This window comes from Eucalyptus grandis, chromosome 3, assembly GCF_016545825.1.
Source record: "Eucalyptus grandis isolate ANBG69807.140 chromosome 3, ASM1654582v1, whole genome shotgun sequence".
Taxonomy (NCBI): Eukaryota; Viridiplantae; Streptophyta; class Magnoliopsida; order Myrtales; family Myrtaceae; genus Eucalyptus; species Eucalyptus grandis.
The window spans coordinates 49,641,632-49,655,685 of record NC_052614.1 but is presented as its reverse complement, the minus strand read 5'-3'; the positions used below and the strand labels follow the sequence as shown (position 1 = coordinate 49,655,685).

Sequence of the window (14,054 nt, the reverse complement as noted above, 5' to 3'; positions counted from 1 at the left end):
TTGGGGAGAAAGAAACAGAACACTTCACGATCAAGTCCTTCCTCAGGTGGATCAAGTGGTGCTGCTATTATTTTCTCAGTTAAAATTTCTTTCAAGTCTCTCCCCGGAGATGAAAAGAACCAGATTCCAGATGAGTTGAAAGATCTATTTCTAGATGGAAAATTAGTTGGAAGTGCTTACTGGTGTGTTCACTGTTGGGTAATACTGATCCCCGAAAAACCCGGATTCGACACTAAATCGAACCCCTAAATCAATGCGGAAGCGAAGCCTAAGAATTCAACACGCATCACCGATCCTAAAGCACACCACGGATATCGAGCGTACCTTTTAGCCACAGATTAAACACCGACGCCAATAGAGGGAGAGAATCCGGTCCTGTTCGATCCGGGGAGGCAAAAATCCTTCAAGCGCTTCACTGTTTGCTTTGAGGAACAACGTAAGGGAGGGAGAGCGTTGAGAGAGAAAAAAATACGTACGTTATTTTCCAACAGTAGTTTTTCTCTCTCTCTCCTCCCTTTTATACCTCTCCCTTTCCACGGGCCGTCTTCCCGTGGGCCGGGCTTTCTGGGCCCAACTTGGGCGGACAGGGCCTTAAGCCCAAATCAAATAAAGCCTTCATCTCCCACTCGCACAAGGTGGGTCGAACAGGATTCTCTTTACCTCTCTTCAACGTTCATACTGGTGAATAATCCGTGCGACCAGCATACTTTGAGCTCGTTGCTATACATCTGTAGGAATATATAGCAGCTCATAATGGGCGTCACACTCCGAGTAGATTTAGTATGCAGTACCTAGATCGATCGTTCACATTTATATCTCTCTTAATCTCTTTTAAACAATGATATATATTGTATTCACAATTATGATTATTTCAAAGATAGTCATAATTTGTCGACCGGTGAATACAAAACTTAGAATGTGATTCTCTAAATTCGATCTTCCTCTTTCCTTCAAACTCTCAATTTCAGTTTAGCTTGCTTTTCCAAAAATGCCCCATTAGATCGAATCTCACATGACCATTGGCAACATCCTAAGATAGCAAACACTAAATAGAAATCTTGAGAATAAGTAAGAGTCCTGAGAGGACTAAAAATTGAGGAACTCTTTTCCTCAAGAGTCTCACACGTCATAAAAGTTGAGATCAAACTTTTTGCCACTCTTATTGGTCGTCTTATGCATACGTAGTATGAAATACGTATTACGGTATTAACTCATTTCCCATGGAGCGTATGTCTACACTTTTCAATACCGTACAGATGATAGTTCAGACATACCTAATGTCTAACTTGAGTTCACGTATCTACTCATTTACAAAATTCATCAGAACTCACATCTGGCATCTTAGACAGATAAAGTAAAACATGTGGGTTATTTTACTTTCGAACATAGTAAGTATTATGTCCTCATCTTAACACTCAGTTAAGGCGACATGCGTGTTTTAAGCTTGAGCTCTCGATTATCACCTAGATAATAAGCTTAAAAACAGTCTCATCTCTATTTATCACACAGTAAATAGAGGCGATTACCGTGTGAGTGGGCTAATCTTATATCTGTCCGACATACTTCTTAACTTAAAATAATGCACTAAGCATTAAGATGCATAAAGATCATACAAAGATTCATAGGCATTAATCAATGAAAAACAAAATTTCATAAATGTGAACAACTCGGGAAATTACAATTCAGTACATCGGACTCTACGCAATCCTAGAGATTTTACATGACCACAAAACACATCTCTAGGTATTGGCTTTGTCATAGGATCTGCTACCATTCTATGCGTAGATATGTACTTGTAAGTTCACATCCTTTCGTGCAATCATATCTTTTACAAAGTTATACTTGGTATCTATATGTTTGGTCTTGCCATGATACTTTGGATCTTTGGTGTACGCTATAGCTGCTTGGCTATCACAGTTAACCAACAATGGATTTGCAGCTTTCTCAATAACACCTAAATGATCCAAGAATCTCTTAAGCCAAACTGCTTCTTGTGCTCGGCTGCTGATAATGCCACGAACTCAGCTTCCATCGTGGATAAGGCTATGCAGGTTTGCTTCTTACTACTCCATGATATTGCGCCATTGCTCAGTAAGAAAGCAAATCCTGAGGTAGATTTCCTTTCATCTAAATCTCCTCCCCAATCAGCATCCAATAGCCTTCAAGTCGCAGATCCTTTCCTTGGTAATTCAACTTGTAATCAGTTCCCTTCGAGATACCTCGGTATTCTTTTGACAGCTTTCCAATGTCTTTGGACCTGGATTGGATTGGTATCTACTCACCATTCCAATCGAAAACATATGTCGGGTCTTGTACACATCATAGCGTACATCAAGCTCCCAACAGCACTTGCATAAGGAACATGTTTCATTTGTTCCTTCTCTTGTGGAGTCCTTGGACACGAGCTATGGCTCAATCCTTCACCTTTTGCAATAGGAGTGTCTATGGGTTTACAATCTTGCATACGAAACCGTTCTAGAACTTTGTTTATATAAGTTTCTTGCGAAAGAGACAACGATCTCTTCAAACGATCTCTTGAAATCTTAACTCCAAGAATGTATGCAGCCTCACCCATATCCTTCATCTCAAAGTTGGAAGACAACCAACTTTTGACAAGCTTAACAAACTCCATATTGCTTCCAAAGAATTAGTATATCATCAACATATAATGATATGATCACAAATTGATCCTTGGATCTTTTGATATATACACAATGATCCTCATCAATCATCGTAAAATCATATGCCATTATGGCATTATGAAAGTGTATATACCATTGTCTTGATGATTTGCTTAAGGCCATATATCGACCTCAAAAGTCGACATACTTTTTCTTCTTGGCCTTTCACTATGAAACCAACAGGTTGTTCCATATATATCTCTTCCTCTAATTCTCCATTGAGGAAAGCAGTCTTTACATCCATTTGATGTAATTCAAGATCCAGGACTAGCCACTATTGCCGAATAATGCGAATTGAGGTAAATCTCACTACGGGAGAAAACGTATCTTCATAATCAATTCCTTCCGTTGATTATACCCCTTCGCCACAAGGCGAGCCTTATGCCTTTCAATCGAGCCATCAGCCTTTCGCTTTATTTTGAGAACCCATTTGTTCCCAATAGCTCTCGTCCTTTTGGCAAATCAACCGGTTCCCAGGACTTGGTTTGATTTCATTGACTCCATTTCCTCTTCCATTGCATTGATCCATTTTTCCTTACTAGGGCAATTCGAGCCTCATTAATATTTCTTGGCTCATCCTCATCTTGTGGAGCAACCATAAAAGTTTCCCTTCAATGCCAAAACGTCGACGGGGAATACTTTGGCGACTTGTTCGCCTAATGGGAGATTGTACACTTTGCACATCATTTCCCATTATGCTCCCACTTGGATTGGGTAATGATGTCGTCTCATCAAGTGGTTGCAATTGAGAATGAGTTGAATTCAATTCATCACTTCTCATATTACTCCCACTTGGACGAAGTCCACTAAGGTCATTATCCCGATCCAAGGTTTCAAATAGGGAACAATCTTCCCTATTTCGCCCTTCTTAGGAAATTCATCCTCTAAGAATGTGACATCTCGTGATTCAAACTCAGTTATACTTCCACTTTCTTGCTCACCTATGAACACATATCCTTTCGAGTGTTCGGAGTATCTTATGAAAATACTCTTCTTTCCTCTGGGACCCAATTTCCCAAATTTGTGAGAGGATTCATGTGTATAGGCGGCACAACCCCATGGCTTAAGAAAACTTAAGTCCGGTTTTCTACCTGTCCATAACTCATATGGAGTGGAAGTAACTGATTTGGAAGGCACCCGGTTAAGTATATAGGCAGCTTAACAATGCATCACTCCAAAAAGGTGATAGGTAAGTTAGCATGCGCCATCATAGACCTAACCATTTCCGGTAGGGTTCTGTTTCTTCTCTCGCAACACCATTTTGTTGAGGAGTATATGGAATAGATAACTGTCTTTCTATTCCTTTTTCATCACATAATTTTCTGAACTCATCAGATAAATATTCTCGATCTCGATCGGATCTCAATGCTTTTATTTTCCTGTCTAATTGATTTTCCACCAGGTTCATGAACCTTTTGAAACAACTTATCGCTTCAGATTTATGAGAAATCAAATAGACATATCCGAATCGAGTATAATCATCAATAAAGGTGATGAAATAAACAGCCCCATGCCTTCCTCTCACATTCATTGGACCACGAGACATCGAATGGATTAAATGCAAAGGAAATTCAGCTCTTTTCCCTTTTCCAAATGGTTTCCGTGTTGTTTTTCCTTCTAGGCAATGCTTACATATGGGCAAATCGACTTTTTCAATGTTACCCAACAAGCCCTCTTTGGCTAGTCTATTCATACGTTGTTGGCCAATGTGACCAAGCCTAGCATGCCACACATTCACATCATTATCATAAGATTAGAAGATGTGATAAGGGAATAACAAACATTTGCATTAATATACTCAATATCCAATACAATAAAACCATCCAGAAAATAGCCACAACCATAGTAATTTGTCTCCAAAAACAAATTCACACCTCTACTACAGAAGTTCACAAAACCTAATTTAACCAACATCAATACGACACTAAATTCGACGAATCTCCGGAGCATACAATACATCATGAAGAAACAAGGTGCGTCCACCACGCATATTCGTTGGCATGTGCCAATTCCTTTCACTTCAGCTCGGAGTTGTTTCCCACATAGATCCACTTAGTTCCGTTGGTAATTTTCGTCGGAATTCCACGAAGGATCCTCTATCCTTCGCTACATGGTCTGTCGCTCCCGAATCCACGGTCCACAAAGGATTAGACTCGAGTTAGGAACACGAACTCGACACATAAGTAAAGTTCTGAAAAGTACAAGGGGTGCATACCTTCTTTGGCTCACGACAGTCGCGAGCATAGTGACCCTTCTTGTCACAGTTGTAGCATTTCACCCTTGCAAGCTTTTTCATGCGAGGACGCTTCCCTCTTCCATGTTGGTTGAATTTGGGTTTCTTCCCTGAAGGACCTGCTTCTTCCTTGCCTTTCCCCTTATCAAACCAGTTAGGGCGCTTGCGCTTGGAGCTCAAGCTCCATTTGAGCTAGAACCAGCATAATAGAGTTCGGCATCCGGCTTAGCCGCCAACGGTCCTCTTCCCGCTCAAGATGACGCATCGCATCCTCAAAGGTTTTGATGTTTTCATTATGAGTCGGTGCACCTTCATATGCTCCCAACTCGAGGCAAGGAACGAATCACTTGCACTTGCTCATCTCATGAGGACATGGCCGGCATCTTTCATTTCGGTTATCATGTTTGACATCTTTCTAAGATGTTGCTTCATGGTCGACCATGAGGCTTCTTATAAGAGTCAAACCCGATAGTGAGCCGCCTCGATCTAGTCACCGAAGTATGACCATATCTAGCTGCCAATGCCTCCCACAATTCCTTGGCATTATCAAAACGCCGAAAACTCTCGCATGACGTCATTTTCCATGCTGCTCAACAACGTGATGCGAGCTAGAGAGTTCATTCTTTTCCACGCTAAGAAAGCTTCTTTGTTTCTTTTGTCTTTGTCAGGTGGTTCCCTCTTCGGGTTCTTCCATGGTCATGACAAGAGCCTCAAGTGCTTCTTGCTCTTCCAAGACATACTGGATTTTCATTTGCCAAATTTCATAGTTGTCACCATTGAGCTTTTCACCTTTGTTCAGCTCGGCAACTATGCTCTTTGTGGTCAAGCCATTGATCGAACAAATCGGAACAAATATGCACGAATTATTAATGCCTATCATTTATGCATCCCTATTTACATAGACCCATCATATTAATGAATAATTTCAAGTAAGGTTTCAGAATCAAAAGGTCACTTTGTTTCCAATCATCCTCCAAAATCCTAACTTAAAACTATCATCAATATAATTGTCTTATGCAAAATCAATTCTATGAAGCTACAAAAACTTCTAAAACTACCCACACTAATTACCCACAAGAACCAATACAATGAAAGCAATATATAATAGAACATCCAATAAAAAACAATAATGCTTTCAATTAACACAATTAGGTAGTAATCATTACATAATATGTCCACAAATCACACTTAACATATATCGGCAAAATACAACTAACACCAAGTCGACACGAATCGGAAAGATCCTCTTTTGTTCAATTTCTTGATCTTTTCCCTTGAAACAATACAATAATATTCATTTACAAAATCCTTCACAATTTTCTTATAGGAAGCACTCAGTTGACATCCCATATGCGATTCAACACATCTTGCCATTCGGTGGAAGAGTATTTATGAAAAATCGCACCATCTCGGATTTTGACATAGGACGACCATTCCATATGACCTTGAATTTTCCGTTGACTTCAAGGACGTGATCAATTAAGTCACCACTCTCCCATCGATGATCGGTCGCCTCGGCTATCAACTTGGCTGCCTTTCCTTTTGTTCATCGGTCCACCTGCGCGAATAGGTGTGCGCATCCTGGGGGAGGCATTGTTCCGCAACAAATGCAGAACAAATAAGGGATTACATATAATCCACATAGACTTAATTGAAAAAGAAACACATTCTTTTTCTTTTTTTTTTTTTTTTTTTTTCGGGTCAACGGTCAAAGTCAACGGTCAACGGTCAACGGAGGTCAACGGTCAACGGAGGTCAACGGTCAACGGTCGTCGGTCGTCGGACCGGTCGGACCGGTCGGACCGGACGGACCGGTCGGACCGGTCGGACCGGGCAGACCCAGTCGGACCTCTCGGCGACCGCTCGCACGTGCCGCCGCGCGCGCGTGGCGACGTCACGCAGCGTCGGCCCGGCACGTGCCACGCGTGCCATCGCCCGGGTCGGGTCGGGTCGGTTCGCGGGTCGGGTCGCCGCCCGGCCAACCGACGTCATCTCGACGTCATAGATGACGTCGGCCCGGGTTCGGCCGTTGGGTGACGTCATGATGACGTCGGCACGCGCGTCGGTCCGTGGGCCGGCGTGTCGGGTCGCCGGCCGGCGGCAAGCACGCGCCGATTCGCCGACCGGCGCGTGTTCACGCGCCGACGATCGAACGCTTAGGGCGCGTCGCGCCACGCTTGCGCCTTCCGGCCGCGCGTGTGGGCGCGTCGGCGGCGCCGGCGGCGTTCGGCACATCGCCGGACTCGTCTCGACGTCGCGCTTCTTCCTATGCAATCGGGGAAACAGTTTCGACATACGAAAACTTCGATAAAAAGCCGAAGAACGCTCGGGTGTCGGGATTTTCGCCCGGTTCCGTACGGCCGAAAGTTTCTTCGCGAAAAACTCAATCAAAACATATCAAATTGATCGGGAAAACGTGAAAGCGGGCTCTGATACCAATGTTGGGTAATACTGATCCCCGAAAAACCCGGATTCGACACTAAATCGAACCCCTAAATCAATGCGGAAGCGAAGCCTAAGAATTCAACACGCATCACCGATCCTAAAGCACACCACGGATATCGAGCGTACCTTTTAGCCACGATTAAACACCGACGCCAATAGGGGGAGAGAATCCGGTCCTGTTCGATCAGGGAGGCAAAAATCCTTCAAGCGCTTCCTTTGTTTGCTTTGAGGAACAACGTAAGGGAGGGAGAGCGTTGAGAGAGAAAAAAAAATACGTACGTTATTTTCCAACGGTAGTTTTTCTCTCTCTCTCCCTTTTATACCTCTCCCTTTCCACGGGCCGTCTTCCCGTGGGCCGGGCTTTCTGGGCCCAACTTGGGCGGACAGGGCCTTAAGCCCAAATCAAATAAAGCCTTCATTCACTAATATCCCTGAAACTGTAACGAATTCGTGTTGAATCGGGCTTGTTGCCGCAACAGGGCTATTTTTGTTTTAAGGCCTATAAAGGGTTTGGTCTACCCTTAGTTCGTGGGAGCAATAAAATTAGACATTCGGAGCATGGGAGACTCTGGGTCTCTATAGACATTGGTTAAATGAGTCCACTAGTTCAATTACCACACATGGAAATTAAGGTTGGCTATGATTTGCACCAACAAAATACGAAAATAACAAAGGTAATACCATTTTAAGTTCTAACATTCTTTAAAACATAACAAGTAAGGTTGGCTATGATTTGAATTAACAAAATACGAAAATAACATAAGTGATGCCATTTTAAGTTCCCTTTAGGATGTCATTAAAAATTGATAAAGACTCGATTTGTTTCGCGGAAATCATGATAATTCTAGAAAATACTTTTCGGAAAATACTTGAGGTGGCGCTTACCTCGAGCAAGACTGTTCGACAACCAAATCTACTCATCAATGGTTGTTTTGACCACCGGTGACCAAAATCCAAAAAAAAAAAAAAAAAATTAAAACATTTAAAAAAAAATAGCAAAAGCCCTTTACGAAATGTAATTTTTACTAAATGGCATTGAAACCAAAGTTATTTCCCAATACGCTTTAAAGTTACATTTCAACAGACACCATTTGCATTTTCCGAATACACTTTAAAATTACAATTCACAAGATACTATTTGCATTTCAGAAAACCTCTTTTAACCCAAAAGTATTTGCATTTTTTCCAATGGCACTTCCTCAAAACCGAACCAAATGGGGTCCTAATTGCCGAAAAGAACTTCTCTAAAAATATTCTCTAAACTTGATTTTTAATTGTCGATGATGTCCCTCTTCATAGATGTGCTACCATTTATGTTATCGAAGAAATCTATCTCTAAAAGCATATCTCTCCATTGAAGTTTTTCACTTGACACACTGCCCCCGCTCCACCTATTTTCCTAACTACACAACCTACTAACACACAAAAAATTGGAAACATTATATACAGATCTAAATTTTTTAAATGATAAGTTACGATTTTTTTGCTCTCGACATCATCGTTTTTGTTTTCAAACGGTTGATTTTCCGATTTTCCAAATAAATCTTCTCGAATAGTAAAAAATTAAAAGAAAAAAATGTAACTATTTAATTAAATTATACCTTCATCTAAAATAAAATAAAATTACAGAAATATTAAAATAAATATAACGTTATAATATAACTCAGTTAATTTTACGTTGTAGTAAATATATATTTTCTTGTTTTTCAATCTGTTTAATAATGAGAAAACTAGATCAAATTCTAACCTCTTCAATGTAAAAAGGCATCACACCTTTTCCCAGAACAAACGAACTACTCCCTATTTGTTCTCCATCGCCATCAAAAAACGAAACTACAATAAATAGCCTTATCTCCATCCATTCTCAATAAACATATGTCGTTCGCGTGGCATTTCCCTTTGATAATAAGCGCTTCGCAAGGACCAACAGTATACATACACATGCACATTCTATCAACTTTCTAGAACTTGCAAAAAATCTTTTTTCATATAACTAATTTGCTCTCGAGCATTATTGGGTTCTTTTTACAATTGTTGACGTGATGAATAAGTTTATATAAGATTACTAGGTGTATTTGTTTAGTGGAAATGAATAATTTAGAATGCATTTTTTAAAATTTAATTGTTTGTAACGCTTATAAAAATGAATAGCAAAAAAAAATTATATTATCCGTAAAATATTTAGACATAAATTAATGACTAATTATAAAAATATTTTGACTAATTATTTCAAGCAACACAAGTGATTATTGTTTAGAAAAGATTTTTCAAATTATTGATTTTTCACGAAATAAATGGAGCCTTGAGTAGTGAGGGGCTCATGAGGAGCAACGTCAGCTTTTTCCAAATGATTAGAGTGGTCATTTCCCAAGTATGTCTTTCTGAAAAAAAATAAGGTAAATTGATATAAAAGTCAATACAATCAAATTTATATGCATTTAATCTAATTAATATAAAATTAACATCAAGAAGAGTATAATCATATATCTAAGCTATCTTATTTCTTGCTGTCAATTTATTTACTTAATATAAATACACCAAGAGTAGATAAAAATTCAATTATTCAAAAAAATTAAATCTATTTCATATATATTTCATTTCAGATTTTTAATTACACCTAATCACAAACTTATTTTACCACAAAAGTACATTTAACTAGAAAATAATAAAATAAGCCATTATGCATATCAAAATCTGGGTAAAAAGACAAACCAAAGATGTATGTATTTTAAATAGAAGAGCTCTTATATGATCATATTTTCTTCCCTAAAATATCCTCAATTAGTATTCCATAAATATTGTATAAATGGAAAATTCACTAAATTAATAATTTTATTTTATCTCTAATGTACTTGACTATTAAAATTTGAATCTTTTCTGTCTTACAAACAACTTTACTAAAGAAGGTTCAAATCTTGCAATAATTTTGTCTTTCGACATTTTTGTGCTTAAATTCTTCATGTTATGTCAACATTTTGTTTCCGTTAATTAATAATTATAATATTTTATATTATGGAAATTTTGCCAAATCTTTTTTAACATCCATTTTTTGCATACAAGCATTGCACGTGCGCTTGCAATTTAACTCTTTTAGAAATTTTTTTATCATGTCTATGTGTTGTTTAAAAGATTCAAAATTTCCTATTGATTGACCAATTATTGTCCAATATTTTACGTGAAAAATACAGAAAATCGCATGACTTCCACTCTACTTTTTGTGATAACGCGAGCAAGTAGAATAGTTCATTAAGTAGAAAGTCACTCTTACCTGTCGAGTCATATTAAGTAGAAAATCATTATTACCTGTCTGGTCATATTCTATTTTCTATTGTGGGTTTTTGGTTTTTGGGTCTAGCTTCCACCGATTTGTAATGCAAATCTTAAATAGAAATGCCCAGATTCTTTATTTTTAGAAATTTCAAGGGACAAACGTTCATCCATTGAAATTTAAATTTTAAACATAAAAAGTTGAGGAGATTTACCCTTTGCCTTTAAGATCCCATCCCTTCGTACTTGGAACCTCTACAAGGGCACTTTTCCACCGCTTCAATTCATTGGAGCCAAACTTCTTCTTATGCTTGCGTATGGCTTTTCTATACAATTTGGTTTTGAGTTTCACATCATCAGTCTCCACGTCATAGAAAATGGGGAGGATCTCTTTCTTCCCATTTGATTTTGAGGTTAATTCAACCATGTGGGCAACTTCACGAAGACACCATGAACTGGAGGCAAAGTTCAAAGAGAATATGGGTACGTAGATTTGAGACTTATTAAGTGCCTTCAAAAGTGCTCCACTGATTTGTTCACCAACTCGGAGTTCTTCATTGTCCCTAAAAACATGGATTCCTGCCCCTTTCATGCTGCGGTAGAGGCAATCAACAAAGGTTAGGCGTGTGTCCGGTCCCCTAAAACTCAAAAACACATCGTACTCGCATTCTGGCTCAATTTCCATGATGGGGATTGCCTCTGAGCTCCTCTTCCTCTTAATTTTGGGCAGTCCTCTCAGAACCCTGCAAATAATACAGACTTCAACCTAATTAGACTTGGAAATGGAAGCACCATCAAACACGCACAACCAATTGCATCAAACTTTACATGAAAATGAGCAAACAAGAGAAGGATCTATCTGTTGCCATGGATCCAAGCGCAGCTATATGCATTAACACTGTCAGGATCCCAAAGAACGATACCAAGAGCTTTAAGAATAATTTTGTTATCTGGTAAGTTTCAAAAAAGAACAGCAATAGAAACAGGCAATCAGGAATACACTCACTAGTACTAGCAATGCACCAACAACCACTTACATCAAATATTTACATGTGCAAGTTTCTTTCTTGTGCCTCGACTACTGTCAAGACATGTATATATACTCATCAGTTATTTAAATTTTGAAGTCAAGCAGATGATGTACTTACCGTGATTAAAGGGAGGCCCCAGTGGAGTTCAAGAGCCAATTGTGACAGATTTAGGGAAAGGCGATCAACTATTGCTTCTCAATGACAGGTTATTTTTGGCTCTGCGATTGAATCGATATGAAGTAAACATCAAGAAGGCGGGGGAAAATGAAGGTGAATTCTGTGAAATAGAGGACCCGCAGAAACAGATGAAATAAAGGAACGAATCTCAAGAGTACTTTAGGTAGTAAAATGTGCGAACCACTAAAATCAAAGCTCCAACGACCACTCAGCAAGCGGTCAGAGCATTGGGGCTTGAAAGAACGAGTAAAGTTGATTTGTGTAGATGTTTTTTTTTTTTTTTTTTTTTTTTGGTCGGTTGATTTGTGTAGATTTAAATGTTAAGAATTTGTCGCATTACACTATAAACTTTTATTATATATGAACTATTAGTATCTCCAGAAGTTTGTTCTTGACTGTTGAATCAGGTGCATCCACATTCATCAGTGTTATCTCACTAACACTAATCTTTTTAAGAGAATTAATTAATTTGTTGAGACTCGAGTTGCTGACAATGGGGTCTGTGATGATATTATTTTCAAATTAATGGGAAGAAAAAGGTATTAAATCTGAGAACCGTAGGTGGGCCTCTACAAAGGCACACAACTAGGGGTGATCGGGTCCAGGGTGGGTAGGGTCTAGACGTGGACCCTGTTCCCGACCCTGTTATAACCGGTTCTCTTTTTTTGGACCCTGAACCCGACCCTGTTTGCATTGGACCCTGTTCCCGACCCACCCGGTTTTTCTGGTCCTGGAACAGGGTTAACCCTATTTATATTGAAACCTGTTTTGCATAAAAATTACTGTACACACTCATATGAAGCGTTTACAATCTCACCAAGAAGTCACTTGCCGAAGCTGTACATATGATAGTCGAGACAAGTGATCATTTTAAGATATAATTTTTGGGAAGAGGCGAGTTTGGGTTTATAAGAGTATATTGAAGAAGAAAACCATAGAGTGAAAGTGAAGTTCACTACACATTCAGTCAGGCAAGTAGCATCCCCGTTTCCAACAGAAGATAAGGATGATTAGAAAGTAAACTAAAAAACAACATTTCCTTTTGTGCTGTTTCGAGGAAAGCACTCTACAATAGATAAATGACAATAATGTCAATATAAAACCTCTCCGAAGATAGTATTGATTAGGAGATGAATACATTGCGAAGAGAAACGGTAGCACAGCTTTTTACCTGCTTTTGAGCCATCGAACTGCATGATAAGAAAAGCCGACAAATCAACCAGAGATATCAGATTCCAACTGAGTAAAGCAGCTGGAGAGATCACGAAATGAAAATGAAGTTCCATTAGAATAGCCAAGTAAAAGCATTACAAGAAAACCCATGAGGAATCAAGCCATCATGACAAAGTAAAATGTTAGTGACTCAATCAACCGACGAACGAAACGTTCAGGACTTTTGCTTTTCTTATCCCTCCAATACCATCTTGACAGCCTACAACAACCGAGCTACACCGAACAGATAGACCATCAATCGTCCTCAAACACTATACCTATGCATATGCACACAATGATTAATAACTCATCCCTCGTATCACCTACGACAATCTCATTGAATCCCTGTTAGTGAACAAAACTACGTCGCGGTAACCCCGACCCTGTCATGCTAGAGTCACCATGCTCCAGCACCATCAAAAGTCTCCGGTAAACTTCGACAAGTAAGACAGGTACCTGTTAAAAGAAGCATTTGCAACACAGATCCGTTCATGATATTCCCCATTGCCAGAGCCCCTGTCGGCCCACTGCCCCTCCGCCTCTCTCACACACACCCACCCGCACAAGTATTGTATCAAAACCATAACAGTTTCATAATAATTGTTGTATAATCTATCGATGAAACTCGAAAGGTAAATGATTTACACACCATAACAGTTTCATAATCAATAGATTCAATACAAAATCAATCGGTGAAACGTTAAAGGCAAAGCAACCATTTTAAAACTGGAATCCATTGGTGAAATCGGAAAGGTAAAATATTTAAGAATGAGAGAGCGAGCGGACCAGAAGTAGCGTCAGGGTCGTCGCGCGGTGAGGACAGGGACAGCAGCGGAGCTGGGCTGTCGGCAGCAGGGGCGTCACTGGGGAGTAGGCTCCGAAGTAGATCTGTCGGGGTCGGAGCAGATCTGTCAGGCGTCGAGCAGAGGAGGACCCAGCAGCAGGGGCAGCAGCGGCTTCGCGGGGGAGGGCAGCGCAGGCGAGGTGCTGCAGCAGGGGGCTCGGCGG

At 39.7% G+C, this 14,054-nt stretch overlaps 1 long non-coding RNA gene across 1 annotated transcript; it reads right to left on the bottom strand.

The window, feature by feature from the left end:
* Positions 1-10,769: 10,769 nt before the first annotated feature.
* Positions 10,770-13,538, bottom strand: LOC120291116. Its single transcript, XR_005548955.1, has 3 exons — positions 13,006-13,538; positions 11,775-11,875; positions 10,770-11,369 (listed from the first exon to the last, which is right to left on the bottom strand). It is a non-coding gene; the product is annotated as an uncharacterized LOC120291116 (long non-coding RNA).
* Between the last annotated feature and the right edge of the window lie 516 nt (positions 13,539-14,054).